Source organism: Cryptotermes secundus, unplaced genomic scaffold (genome assembly GCF_002891405.2).
Source record: "Cryptotermes secundus unplaced genomic scaffold, Csec_1.0 scaffold546, whole genome shotgun sequence".
Lineage (NCBI taxonomy): Eukaryota > Metazoa > Arthropoda > Insecta > Blattodea > Kalotermitidae > Cryptotermes > Cryptotermes secundus.
Window position 1 is genome coordinate 338,047 of NW_019734970.1, and position 14,887 is coordinate 352,933.

Here is a 14,887-nt window from a genome sequence, read left to right on the forward strand (position 1 = left end):
CTTGTATTTCTAATACCTGTTGAAGTTTCCCAAGCCAACTTAGTCCAAAACATCTGCTGAGGGCACCCGTATTGGGGAAAAAGATATTTTGAGAGTTCAGCAAGATATGTGATATAGCAAATGTTGTACCCATCCTATGTTGAAAATGGAATGTAGTAATAGCTTGATGATTAGGGATATGTTTTACACAATGTTCCTTCTGACACATGTCACAGTCCTATAACAATAATTCTCATATCTTCTGTTTGCGTTTATGACATCTCTCAAGACTTACAATTTATATCCCTTGACATTTGTAACAAAGGAGTGGTTTGGGGTGAGTTGTTTGGAGGAAGGGTTATATTGTTTGTTTATTTTAATCATTGTTACCCCTTGGCAAAAGATCACTTGTGTAGGGTTGAATGAAAGATTTGATATGAGGAACTGAGAAAAGTGTGTGCATATATACATCCTTATGTAACTTAACAGCATTTACTGCAGCTGGGTATATGGAGGTAGCATGATGGGTTCAAAACCTGCTTGAAAATTTGTGGTGAGCACAAAGAAGTAACGTAATTTTCTGATAAATTTTCAAAGAAAGATAAAAAGTGTACACTTCTTTTTATGTAAGCCAGGAACTTCGTCTGTGAAGAAGGAATAGTAATGGCGTCGAAACAAACTGTGCATGAAGAACATACAATGTGGAGCTTCGTAATTTATAGTTTTAGACTTTATTTTTCCAAATCCATGTTTGCCTGTCCCCAATGTTCGGTTTTCGCCTCTAGACAAAACATGTAATGCCCCAGCAAATGCGAATTTTGATAACTTTGCCCGTATGCATAGCAGTTAAAAAAAATAGGGTACAGGTTAGGGTCACTGAGACAAGGTGAGTGGTATGAGCAGTACATGTAGCATGAAGGCTATTCATATAATGAGAAATTACGTATACAGAAATACTGGTAGAAACCTCAAGGAAATTGTCACTGGAAAGAAATCGACATACCTACGAGGCAAGGATTGCAGAAGGTAACAAATGTGAAGGTTGGGTGAGACTGAAGTAATTCTGAATAGAGTTCCTGTTCGCAGAGGGCACGATTTGACTCCGCAAAATGGTGAGTGAATTTCTTGATCAACTGTCATCCCAAGGAATGAGTGAATTGCTGATACGAAGGTCTGAACCTTCTCAAATACTAAAATGCACCGTTCCATTTGTTTACGTTAACTCTAATACGAACAAGATTTATCGATCAACAACTCAAGCCATTTGTACTTTGAAATTTTTTCGTTCTTAGAGGGGTGAAACAGTCGACTTGATACTGCAACCAAAACTGACCTATTGTACCAGCCCTAGATGTTAAGAGATTGTGGAGCAATTGGTGGAATTAAGATGGGCAGGTGAAACCGAAGTACGCGCAGAAAACCTACCCAGCGCCACTCTGTCCACCACAAATCGGGCTCCAACCCGGGCCGCCGCGGTGGGAAGCCAGCGACTAGCCGCCTAAGGTATGGCGCAGTCTCTGCTCTGGATACTTCAATGTTTCAATGTAAGAAACGGCCAGTTTCTGTGTCACTTCAAATAAACTGTGACGCTTCATCAATAAAATTTCCGTTATTAACGAAGCAAGGCTGTGTCGTGACTGTGTGTAGTGACTGACTACCGGTCAGTAATTGGTTTTAAAGGGCGTGGAAGGACGAGGTGGCATAATTCAAAGTACTATCCCCTGAATAGGGGGCACGCGGTAATGTAGTTGGGTGAGGCACAATGCTGAAAGTGGCGGGTTCCATTCCCGATGAGATCACTTGATTTTTCAACTCAGCCTCTTACAGAAATTAGTACCAGGAATCTTCCTGGGGGTAAGGCGCGGCCGTCGCTTAAGACTAACAACCTCACCGCCATCTGTGAGCCGATTTTCCTGAAAGTGTGGGAGCCCCGACGTCTCACAAGCCTATGGGCCTCCGCGACCTGTTACAGGGACAGCTTTGCTCTTTTTTATTTTTACCCCAGAATTCCTTGGACAGTCAGATTCGAAAACGGGTACTTCCCAGAGGAAAGTTAGAAGACTTACTGCTTGACCCAACTAGCTCGGTAATGGATGATTATACGACATGTACAGTACTTACAAAGAGACTGGATTTTTGTTAAACGAAACTGAACGTGAGCAATGTCGCCTGAATATTGCAGATGATCTCGTAAAATGAAACTCAAGGAACGGAACAGGGTGATCTAGGGGCCATGATCCAAACTTATGGAGGAGCTTGGTTCTAATCTCTTCCAGATCATCCGGTTATCCTGACAGGTTATGCATGGTTTTCTCAGTCCTTCTTGGCAAATTCTGGATTGTACCTCGTATAGGCCACAACCACTTCCCTCATATAGTCAAGATGCTAGAAGCGTCACCCACAGTACAAAGAATCACAAGGGCGTGCCTTTGTGGGTTCACGACTCACAGATTGTTGTGGAACAAGCCTCAAGTTACATGCTTTCAAACAAATTCAATGCCCGTGCTCACCGTGTCAAGGTGGCATTTAGAAACTTTCCATTCCTAGATAAGAAGCTTGTGTTTTTCCATAAAAATTGTAAATTTACAGACAAGTGTCCATGGACTCGATAACAGCGTTCCTGTTGTGTTTGACTGTGAGTGATGAAACTACCTGAGAACTGCTAACGCACGTCATTCGGTTTTAAACAGCGTGTAATTACGAAATAACGTACACGTTCAGGAAGGCAGTGGCGTGTTAGCGCAGTTCCAATATAGCTGAAGGTAGAAACAGCAAACTTATCCGTGTTCCTACGCGCTGCACGCCATGAAGACGTATGGGGCAGAGGAGGTATTACAGGCTAACTCCACGTATTTTTAACCCTAACAGTGAACGGAAATCAGGTGACTTGGAAACTGTTCTTACTCTTAGGAGGGAGGGGATATTTTGAAACAGCTGCGACGCGAGATAAAGTTGTCATCTAGGTTACAAAACAGGTGATTTAGCGACGAATGAGGTGGGACATTAGAAACAGGGGTTACGAGTCGGGACAGCTCAGTCGGCATAGTGACGGGTGGGCTGAACGGCCGGGGTTGGATCCCGGGCAGAGGTAACATTTTTCTTTACCCCATAGCGCGTTCAGACTGGTTCTGGGGCATACCCAGCCTTCTACCCAATGAGTACTGGGAGCTTTTTCGCTGGAAATGAAGCGGCCGGGACGTGAAGCTGACCACTCACCTCCAGCTAGTCCCGAGGTCAAGAATGGTGTAGCTATACATCCATTCCTCCATACGCCTTCATGGCATACTGCTTAGTTAAGCACAGGGACAGATCTACTTTTTTTATCCTTAGGGCCTTAGAGTTGTGGCCTATTTTAAGGCCCTACCACGGCACTAGCCAGGAACTGTCGAAAATACAGATTTACAGACTGGATGCTCCACTAACATGCCCGGTATAAAAAAAGGTAAAGCTATCCTGTAACTTGCCGTGAGGGCCCATAGGACTGTGAGAAGTCGAGGCTCCCACATTTTCTAGACAATCGGCTCACAGATGGCGGTGAGGTTGTCAGCCTTACGCGCCGGCCGCCCTTTAACCCCCAGGAAGATTGCTGGTGCTCATTTCTGTTAGAAGCGTGGTCGACCTCATGGCCATAGTGCGGCTGGAATGATTAGGTCAATTGAAGAAAATCCACCCCATCGGGACTCGAACCCGCGACCTTCCTGCTTTTAGCATAGTGCCTCAACCAACTACACTACCGCGTGCCCCTAAGGCCATTATTCATAGTAAAATGAGCACTATTTTTTAAGTTTACCAGGAAATGGTCGGTTAATAGCCACATAACTGACAGCCTGTGCCCAAGGACGGGAGAACCTGTAGATACCGCAACAAATGCACTGGTTCTTTTTCGTATCTAAGAGAAACCTGTAACTGGTCACATGGGCACTACACGTCAGAAGTCAGTTGTCTGTGATGCAGTTTACTTCATGATACAAGCGTCTCGTTGGCCGTGATCAATGCTGTAGCCTGCAGCCCGTATTAGGATCGAAACCTTTTAGGCTTAATTTACATTGAATGAAATATGCCACTGCCAGCATTATTAAACAGCCTTTAAATATCTGGTTCTTAAACTATGGTTCGTGAACCTCCCGGAGCCGGAGACACAACGTATGAGACTACGGCTCAGGGGTTCGTTCAACATCAAATTTCTTTTAGCGCACTAAATGTTTATACTCCCCCCTGTCGCCCCAGACGATTAGGGAAAAAGTCTGAATTTTTTAATTTCCCCTCCGTATAAAGTCGCAATTATGTCTACCACGACTTTCAATAACACTGAATATTGCCTACAGAGTAGGCCTATAATTATTACGTTACCATGGAAACCTCAGTCAAAATAGCCTTTTTTTAGCTGAGATTCAAACCGCTAGACCAGCCCCATCGGTTCACGCATTTCTAACCTCGGTAACAGATGGAAATAAGTGGTCAGCTTCACGCTCCGTTTGCTTTATTCCTAAGAATAGAGTGCACCTGTGGGTGGGCTCCAGAACCGGTCTGGACGTTGTGGAGAAGAAATAACGTAAATCGAACTCGATTAGCTGGTCATCCAGGCAGTAGATTTGTCACTGCACTGAGTGAGCTATCCTGACTCCGCAATGCAGTAGCCAACACAGAACTCCACATGGCGGACAGTGTGCTTTATTAAGATGAGTTGTGTCCTCTTTATCCACGCATTACAGTAAGAAAAGTGGACTTCGTTATGGGCCAATTTGGCTGAAACGTGAAACTCTCACGTATCGAATAAATACATTTTTTTTATTTAAGTGTTCTTACTAGCTGAAAAACAGCCAGGAAAGACGGACAGACCGACAGATATGATCTCCACATAATTTGTTATTTTTCATTTCGTAAAAACGTCTAATAACTTCTAATTTTATAGAGTGTCACGTCAGTATAAAACTTAACTTTAGAGCAGTAGATTTGTTGCCTTCACTAGACGAACTTGAGAGTCAATCAAACGTATAGAACACAGAGAGCACATGTAGAAGATAGATGTAAGTATTCCATCCATTCAACCACTCACCCACCTACCTACTTGCCTGCCTACCTATCTATCTGTCCATGCATCATCCATCCATCCACCTACCTACCTACCTACCTACCTGACTATTTATCTGTCCATTCACTCACCCATCCACCCACCCACCTGCCTGCCTTATCTGTCCATCCATCCACCCACCCACCCACCTACCTACCTACCTACCTACCCACCTGCCTGCCTATCTATCCATCCACCCACCTACCCACCCATCTACAGACGTATGTACCTACCTACCAATCCTACCTACCTACCTGTGGCTCTACTGTCTCTTTGTTGGACCTTGGCCGCTTTTTCAGTTTCTTAATTCCATACACAGTCGGTAGAACTCTTTGGACGGGGGAGCAGCCTGTCACAAGGCCGCAACACAACACAAACAGAATGAACGCGTCCATGCCGTGAGTGGGATTCGAACCCACGACCTCAGAGTTCGAGCGAGCGAAGACAGTTCATACCTTAGACTGCGCGGCCGCTGTGATGGGCACTCCAGGCTTCACTGTTGCTACACGACATTTAGGCTTCATTGTAAGCTTATCAGAGTATTTGTAGTAACTGGCGTGAATATTGCGCAGAATGACAGAAGGCAAATTTGTCCCTGTTTGTAATTAATACCACACCATGAACACAGAAGAAAATGTTCCTTCTCCCCCAATTTTCATAGTTTATTTGTAATTTACAGGGCCGGATTGCAGTTGTTGGGGCTACAGGCAATCAAAATGCGGAGACCCCTATCAGCAACAATAACATTTGGTCACTACATCACATATCCGAGCTCTTTTAGAAGAGAAACACTTAGGCGGAAAGTGGAATTTTGTGTAGCAAGGCGATAAGTTCCTACTGAGTGCGCTGATACGCACGGGGTGACCGCGTGGTCAGCCAGCATGGATATCACACGGAAAGAACAAAAAACCACCTGCACGCGACTGACTAAAGGAATCCAGACAACACCCTCCGATTATTTCCGATTTAATTGATGGAAAAAGAAATGTTAATGTGATTCAACTTAACCTCCCCCCGCTCCCACCGTACCATCCCACTTTGCAACCACCTGCTGTTAAATTTTAGTGGTGGATCCAGCCATTTCACATGCAACAGCGACGTGAATGTGAGTAAACCGTAAACTTGCTCAAGCGGTATCGCTTCCGGCATGTGTACCGAAAGGTACCCCGTTCGAATCTCGATCGGGGCACAGGCTATACTGGTGGGAGTTTTATGTGATTTACCTCAGTTCCTCCAGATAAATTCTGGGATATTACCTCAAATTAGGCCACAACCGCTCCCTTTCGCATATATTCTAATTAATTATTTACATGAAGAAAGCAGTCTTCTGGGATTTGGCACCGTGTATATGTGGTGTTAACCGACGTTTCGGAGAAACATATCGCCTCCATCTTCGGGGTAGAAGGAAAAATATAAGAAATCCGTAAGCGAAGAGACCGTGAGAACCGGTAAAAGCAGACTGCTTCGCTTGCGGATTTCTTATATTTTCCTTCTACCCCGAAGTTGGAGGCGATACGTTCCTCCGAAACGTCGGTTAACACCACATATACACGGTGCCAAATCCCAGAAGACTGCTTTCTTCATAGTCACCGCCGTGAAAGCCTCAAATCTTACATAATTATTTACAGATTGTCCTACCATTCGACACCATATATACTGAGCTACTAACAGCGTTGTTAAAACTATGCGTTCAAAAAAAAATTCCAAAATATTTTCAAACTTCTACTTTAAATTTATATTCTCTTAAATTACATCAGAATTTTTCTTTCTTTGTCTGTTTTTTCTTTTCGCCACAAATGGTACAAATCATTTATCTATATCCATAGGGCGTGCGATAAACACGGACAGGACGTTGTCACAACCTTGGCATGAAGTTTAGTGTTACCTCTAACCCACCACTTGCTTAGGATAAAAGAATTATGACGTTAACTCATACAAACATTCAGGGCCCTCCTCAGAAAAAGGACACATTAGTATTGCTTCCACCTCACAAATTTGCAGGACCTCAATATTCGTATTGTTGATAATAATGACTTAAATGTGTTAGGATGATGTTTATACCGGGTTTCACAAATGCCCGTGAATTTCTAAACTGCTTCAAAGTTTCGGATGTACGGGTACGTGGACCAGTTATCACTTACGGATTATGTTACTGTAATTCTTTATGGTTCACGGATATTTTCGACTCCTGTTATTGACGTCAAAACTGAGAAATTATGCTGCGAAAGTTGCAAAACAACATCCTCAACTACTGAGCAGATTAGCTTAGCGGAAAAGCTGTAAATGTCTGTTCCGGAAGTGCTCGGTTAGAATGAGGTTACCGGCTATTCCGACAGAGGTCTCACCGTAGATTTACACGGTTTCCAGGCAAATGCGCGGGCAGTACCTTGAAAAAGGCTGCTATTGGCACCTTCCACATCCTCGCCTATTCGTCTCTTCCTACCGTCTTCTCATTCGGTTCCATGAGATATAAATTCTGCGGAGGAAAACGTTTTACAAGTTTTTGAGGTTTCGACTGTGGTCATCCATCTTCAGGATGTTATTCGCCGTTCCTGTTGACCCGGACCAGGTTGCACCCTTCTACTTCACCTGTGGGTCCGAATGACCACGTTCAAGTCCAAGTCCAAGTCATATTGCGACTGACGGTCAGCCACGTTCGTTGCAAACCTGGTTATATAATCCAGCCGACTCCGCACCCTACACACTAGGACCGTGAAGATGGTGACAGCATATTATTCCGAAACGTTGCTATCCATCTATGCGACTACAAAGTGTCACAACCGAGAATATTCTGGAAAACTTTGTTAAATAGTTTAAGAGACAACCTTTTCGTGTGGGAGCCGGGATAGCGCAGTTGGTATAGCGAGTGGCTACAGGTTGGAAGACTGAGGGGTCACAGTTCGAGTCCCAGTAGGGTCAAGAATTTTCTCTTCTCCAAGTTGTCCAGACTGATTCTGCCGAGGTCCACCCAACCTCCTATCCAGTGGGTACCGGGGTTCTTTTTGCGTGGGTAAAGTGTCCGGGGTGTAGCTGACTACTAGCCTCCAACTTGTGCCGAGGTCAAGAAAACGTGGACCTATGCATCCACTCCACCATACGTTTTCATGGCGTGGTCAAGTACAGGGGCCGCGGTAGCTTAGTTTGTTGAGGCACTATGCTACAAGCCGGGAGGTCGTGGGTTCCAGCCCCGATGAGCTGGATTTTTCAATTTACCTAATGCTTCCAGCCGCACTACGACCCTGGGGTCACCTCAGCCGCAACAGAAACGAGTATCAAGAATCTTCCTGGGGGGTAAAGGAGGCCGGCGCGTAAGGCTGACAACCTTACCGCCATCTGTGAGCCGATTGTCTAGATAATGTGGGACCCTCAACATCTCACAACCCTATGGGCCTTCATGGCCTGGTTCGGGGATAGCTTTACTTGCTTCTTTATACCAGATGCAACTTCACTTACTTACTTACCTACCAATTGTTTGTGGTTTATTTAAGGACACTGCAAGGATCTGAGCATTATATAGCGTCAGACTGTAGGAATATTGGTGAATATTAAATTGGAGAGGACTCTGAAGGAAATGTTCGTGGTCTAAGCGAGGTAATAGACAGAGGTGAGTGCGTTAGCGTCACGTTCCTTCCGCTTTACTCTGGGGGAAATAGCCTGGAGGGTCTCTGAGAAGCCACGAAAAACATTAGTCTGACTGGCAGGGGTCCCGGAGAAGATTCGAGCCTAGTATTTCCAGAATACAAGTCTAGAATTTTACTGCTACAGTACGGTAAGATCCCAGTAGAGCCCATCCGCTCTGTGAAGCAGGATGCGTCACGACTTGTGTAGGCAAATTTATAGAAGAAAAGAATGTGTAAGTTTCTTTAAACTTCACACCAACATATGAAATATAGGAAGTATGTTGAAAAATACTGTAACGTGTTTTGCCACCGAAGACACCAGACAGCGGAAAACGTACCTCGCTTCCCTGTTGCGTAATCGCCGTGATTACAGGCGTTGCTGGGCAACGCTGCCGAGAGTTGTTTATTGCTGTGTAGTAACCGCGGTGTCCCCTATAACGTCACCGCGGTGGAGGGGTGTTTACCGAGCGTTGCGTAATGATATAAGGAGTGGGGGTATGTGACATCACTCGCGAGACCGCAGAGTTCACGTGACCCCACTTCCTGTTGCGCCATCAACGTCACAATATTTTAAATTTTCTAACCATGACGTAGCCGCCTACACCACTCATCGACGACGAATCAGAAAACAGAATCTGGTAACTTTCTAAAGATGACGTAACCGCCTACGTCACTAACTGACGATGACGTATCCTCATTCCAATAGCAGATGACGTATACTTGTGACATTCCTAAGTTAACATCCACAGATAAGCGAAATCCGCCACTGGCATTGTCAATTTGCAGTGAGAAATGATTACAGTGTTTAGAAGAAGGAAGAGAGAGGGGGGAGAGGGAGGATATTCACAGCGCTTGCTCTTTAACAATGTCGGTATGACGGGGAGGGGTGTAACATGTCCAGTGACTGTAGAGAAAAAACATGGTATAGTGCCACGGCGCGTAACCACCGGATGGGTTAGGCCAGAAAAAAACACAGCTCTACTGACTGACTTCCTCCCATTCAACAGGATGCGTCGCTGAATGGGCCATTCATTTGTTTTTACATTTCGTATGTAAAGGCGGTTGCTATGGGAACCGTATACTTTTAACCCGGTGTGTTCTAATCCGCCGTGTTTAAATTGCGCTTCTTCTGGGCATCTCACCGTTACTTAGTTCTCTTTATTGTTTATTTAACGACGCTGTTAAAACTATACTGTGACCGCCTCTGCGGTCTAGTGGTCAGAGTTCCTGGGTTCGATTCCCGGCGTTACCAGATTTTCTGAGAAGTAGTGGGTCTGAAACTGGGTCCATTCAGCCTCATATGAGGATAACTGAGGAGCTATTTCAAGGAAACAGCGGCTCCGGCCTAGAAAACCGAAATTAACGGCCGTGGAGATACGTTGCACTGACCACGTGACACCCTCTATCCCCTAAAGTTGGCACTAACTTCGCCGAGAAGCGGCGGTCGCTCAGTCGGTATAGTTCGCTTGCGGAGTAAAACCACGGAGTTTGTTTTCTTGTTTTTGTAGGTACACTGTGTTTCTAAGCGCGTCGCGTCATAGACCTCGGCTCAAGATGGAGGTGTTAAGATTCATGCTCCGGTCGCTCTATCCCTGATGGGAGAACGTCAGCATATCTACCTGCAGGTTAGTCAATATACTGATTAGGCTACGGGCTTGAAGACCGTGGAATCGGCGTTCGAGTCCCAGAAGGGTCTGAGACTCTTCCCCATTGCTACGGAGTCCACCCAGTTTCCTATCAAATGGATACAGAAGGCATTTCCCGGGGGTCAGTAAAGCGGCCGGAACGTGAAGTAGATCACTTACCTCTACTTAGTTCCGAGGTTAAGAATACATGAAGATATGCCTCCACTCCCCATACGTCATTTTTGCATGGGGCTTAATTAAGTAAAAAATTCAGAATATACCAGCATCGAATGGTTGGATGGTTTTGAATAAGGAACTGGAATGGATGAAGAACGAAGCGGTCGTGGCCTAATTTTAATACACTACTCCGGTATTCGTCTGGAGGGACTGAGGAAAGCGACGACAAACTTCACTATGTTTGTGCTCTGGCTGAGGTTCGAACCTCAGAAGTCAGAAGCTTTATCGCTTGAGCCAATCGGTTTTTGGATCCCTACAGCTTATTTCTTTGGTCCCATAGTCTCGTAAGTGATTTCATAGTTTTCTAAACCACCAGTCTCTATGAACACACAATAGCTATAAAAGGCTTATGTAAAACTGTTACTGTTTATTGGCGTACTAAATAATGGACAGCAATAAAAGTCGCTTTCGTAATGCGAAATATCATCTATGAACGTTGGAAATGTAGAATAAATCATTCTAAAGGAACAGTTAACACTTTACGTCCACATAAAATTCCTTCTCGTCACGGCGTATGAAGTAAAGCAATGCCCGAACTGCTTCACTCCAAACAAGCCTCCTAGCTAAGGTACAAGTGTGCTTACTTCAGGAGAAAACCGTCCGGAACGTGAAGCTGACTGCTTACGGACGTGACAGCCGAAGTTTGATTCTAAGCATGGGCAAAGAGATATTTCTCTTCGGCACCGCAGTATCCGGGCCAGCTGTGCAGCACAGCCAGCCTGCTATTTAACGGATACCACTGAGGGTTCTTCCTTGAGGTCTAGACGAGGTTTAACCTCTGTTCGGCGTAAAGTAAAGGTAGAGGTAAACTTACCGTATTTACGCATGTATAGGCCGCACGTTTTTTGCCAAAAATTCAAGAGGAAAACTGGGGTGCGGCTTATATTCGAAATATTCGAAATCACACTTCATTTAAAAAAAATATATTAATAATTAGTAATACAGGGTGTAATACTCCTGAAATAATATTCCAAGAAAATTATTTTTTCTATAATTTCTGTCTGAAAATTGTGCTGCGGCCTATACATGCGTAAATACGGTATTCCTAAGCTTATTAATTGAAGCACTAGACAGAGCTGAGTGGTCGGCTTCACGCCCTGAGCATCCATTGGATAGAACGGTCTGGACGCTGTGGAGTAGAGAAAAATATTTTTCCCCTACCAACAATCGAACCTCAGCTCCTTGGTCGTCCAGTGTGTATCCTAGTCACTATACCGACTGAGTTGTACCGGCTCCATACACTTTCAAGGCGTCGAGTTTAAGTTCAGGGACAGATTTAACTTTTCATTTAGGCTGAGTACGTCATAAACAGGAGCACGCGGTAGCATAGTTGGTTGAGGCACTATGCTACAAACAGGATGGTCGCGGGTTTGATTCCCGATGAAGTCATTAGATTTTTCAATTTACCTAATCCTTCCAGCCGTACTATGGCCCTCGGATCGACTCAGCCTCTAACAGAAATGAGTACCGGGAATCTTTCTGGGGGTAAAGGGCGGCCAGCGCGTAAGGCTGATCTCACCGCCATCTGTGAGCCGACTGTCTAGAAAACGTGGGAGCCTCAACGTCTCACAACCCTATGGGCCTTCACGGCCTGTTACAGGGATACCTCTACCTTTTACTCAAAAAGGGGTACCTTTTCGATGACGTGAATTTGCTGTCTAGAGAACGTTTTATTGGATTTGAAATACGATTTATACGCGAAATATACTTAAATAAGAAAATGCCAAACGATTACTAAACGTATTCATAGCGTGAAGTTATTCTGGAAATGAATTTTCACTCTGGTACTCTCATGTCCAGAAGTAAATCCTTGTTATGTCCTGTCCATAAAAGCAACTTTCACATGTTCAGAGAGGGGGTTGGGAACGACTAACATGGAGAAGTCTATAAAATATTTTGTATTTAGGGAAATTTCCATGACAATTCTGTCAGTACGTAAACTGTCTAATAATAGAATACTGTGGTTTTCTTTCTTGAAATTCAAGGAGAAATCGTGAAAGATGGAGTGAGATGTTTTGCCTTGATACCCAAGATAATACAGGAAATGGTCACGGATAGACCAAGAGCGCCGTTCGTGGTGAGGGTAGGAAACACGATTTTACTGGGAAAGGTCATCCAAGAGGCCGTGAGTATGGGACCGCTATTGTATCCAAGGTAACGTTCGTTTATTGTTACGGTCCGATTATACTGTGTAGCTTCAGTTCTACGTTAAAATCATACAGACAAACGCAAAACACAACATGCTTATATCATTTGCAGCAGCGGTATCAGGGATAATCCCTTACACCCTGGTATAAGCCCCAAGAGATAAAATAGTACTTGCCACATAAAAGTCTGACTTGCTGGAGACACAGCGTGTAAGTATTGCAGAAATAGTTGACGCCTATCACTCTCAAATTCCCGAATATCGCTAAATACGTAATTTATTTGAAAAGTCACTATATCTGTGATGAAATAATTCAATTTAATCCATTCAATTCATGTTTATTTACGTGCAAACTTAACAGCACAGAGGCCAATTACAAAGTTGGCACAAGTATACAGAAATACACAAAAATTAAAAATATAGAATGCAAAATATAAGAGTCTATATAATGGCAATAAATTAATAATATTTTAAAAAAGAATAAAGTTAGCATTGACAGGCTAGGAAAATAAAATAAGTAAATTTCCAATGGTTATGCCATTATGTGGTGAGAAAAACAATACATGTACACGTACATACACAGAACATTGGAGTATGAACAAATGTTATTAACAATTTTAGGTTAAATGTGATTCACAGAAAGTGTTCTGATTGCAAATATGTCGAGAACTTTACCCACCGCGTTGGCAGCATAATAATAATAATCGGAAAAAGAGCCCATTTTGAGCCATGGCCTTCCTCAGAAGGTTCTGCCAGTTTGCAAAATAAAACTGTTTTATTTATATGTTTGGTCTGAAACAAATGAAAACAATATGGATACTGCAAAAAATGCTATAACATATAATAAAAAAAAAAATTCTCCCCGGCGGGGAATCGAACCCCGGTCTCCCGCGTGACAGGCGGGGATACTAACCACTATACTACCGAGGACTTCGTTAAACAAACTGCGATTGTTTTATTCTCATAGTAATCACGATTATTATGTCCACAATTTTAACATGTTCTTCCATGATTGTGACCGTGCCACTATATGTAAATGTGGCGTATAAATATGCAAGAATCCATATAGCTTAACATATGGTTTCGACTCAGTGCCATTCTGGATCAATACAACACTAAAATTACACTATAATCTCCATTACTTTCACATTAAAATACATGATCGATAAAGTTTCAATACTAGAACGGATTATAATTCTACAAATAAATGAAGTCCAAATTTTGATATAATGTGAAAAAGGAAAAAGGAATGAAAGCTAAGGAAAGTAAGCTGCCACATATATATCGAACAGTTGCATATTACAGTATATCCGGTATGGTCTAGTGGTTAGGATACCTGGCTCTCACCCAGGAGGCTCGGGTTCGATTCCCGGTACCGGAATTTTTTTTTCCCCCAACTACCTCTTTATGAAGGATTTATTAATGAATAATAAATAGTAATAATTTCTATTTTAGTTCTTAATTCCTCAGTGACACATCTTTTACTGCAATTTTCATCCAACAAAAAAGAATAGTTGGTACACCTAGATAATTTGTTTATATGGACTTGGAAGATAAAGATAAAATCCAAGAATTAACATTTGTCTATTTTTCAAATGAACTCGGTGCTTTCATAGGAGAACCATGATGTAAAATTTATGACTATAAAATAATACTGTCAAATGTTCGGAGCCCAGAAGAGATACTTCCATGGAAACGGTAGAACAGACCGTTGCGTAGGAAATAACAATAGCGGTATTGTAATTTTAACAGGAGTCTCCACGGTTACAACAGAAAGTACAATGCATAGCAACGGCAGCAGATATATAAGAAGGCAATACACTCGATAAGACAGTCTGGAAATAGCCGCCGAAGGACGCAGTCTTGGGACAGCCGCCGCAGACAGCAGTTGGAACCCAGCCTTCATACAGCACAGTCGGAACGTAGTCGCCAGAAGTCAAGTGATACCACAGGCGACAATAATTGTATGGTGTATAAGTGTGAGTGCCCAATAAAGATTCGCTGAATCCGAGACCCACGTGAATTTACTTGTCGCGTGACATACCCAACACGTGACATTACTACAAATTCTGCCTCCTTTACACGTCCTCGTGAGCTTTGGCTTATTAATAAGCAGCTGTCCTGAAGCGGGCACGCAGTTTGCAGTACGAAAGTATGCGACAGTTCTGTTTAAACTGTAGGCCCAATGTGAGACCAAATGGTATACCGC

The 14,887-nt window shown here is 43.5% G+C and overlaps 2 non-coding genes across 2 annotated transcripts; one reads left to right on the forward strand and one right to left on the reverse strand.

The window, feature by feature from the left end:
• Window positions 1-13,536: 13,536 nt before the first annotated feature.
• Window positions 13,537-13,608, reverse strand: Trnad-guc. The gene has a single exon. It is a non-coding gene; the product is annotated as a tRNA-Asp (tRNA).
• A 379-nt stretch (window positions 13,609-13,987) lies between these two features.
• Trnae-cuc lies at window positions 13,988-14,059 on the forward strand. The gene has a single exon. It is a non-coding gene; the product is annotated as a tRNA-Glu (tRNA).
• The last annotated feature ends 828 nt before the right edge of the window (window positions 14,060-14,887 follow it).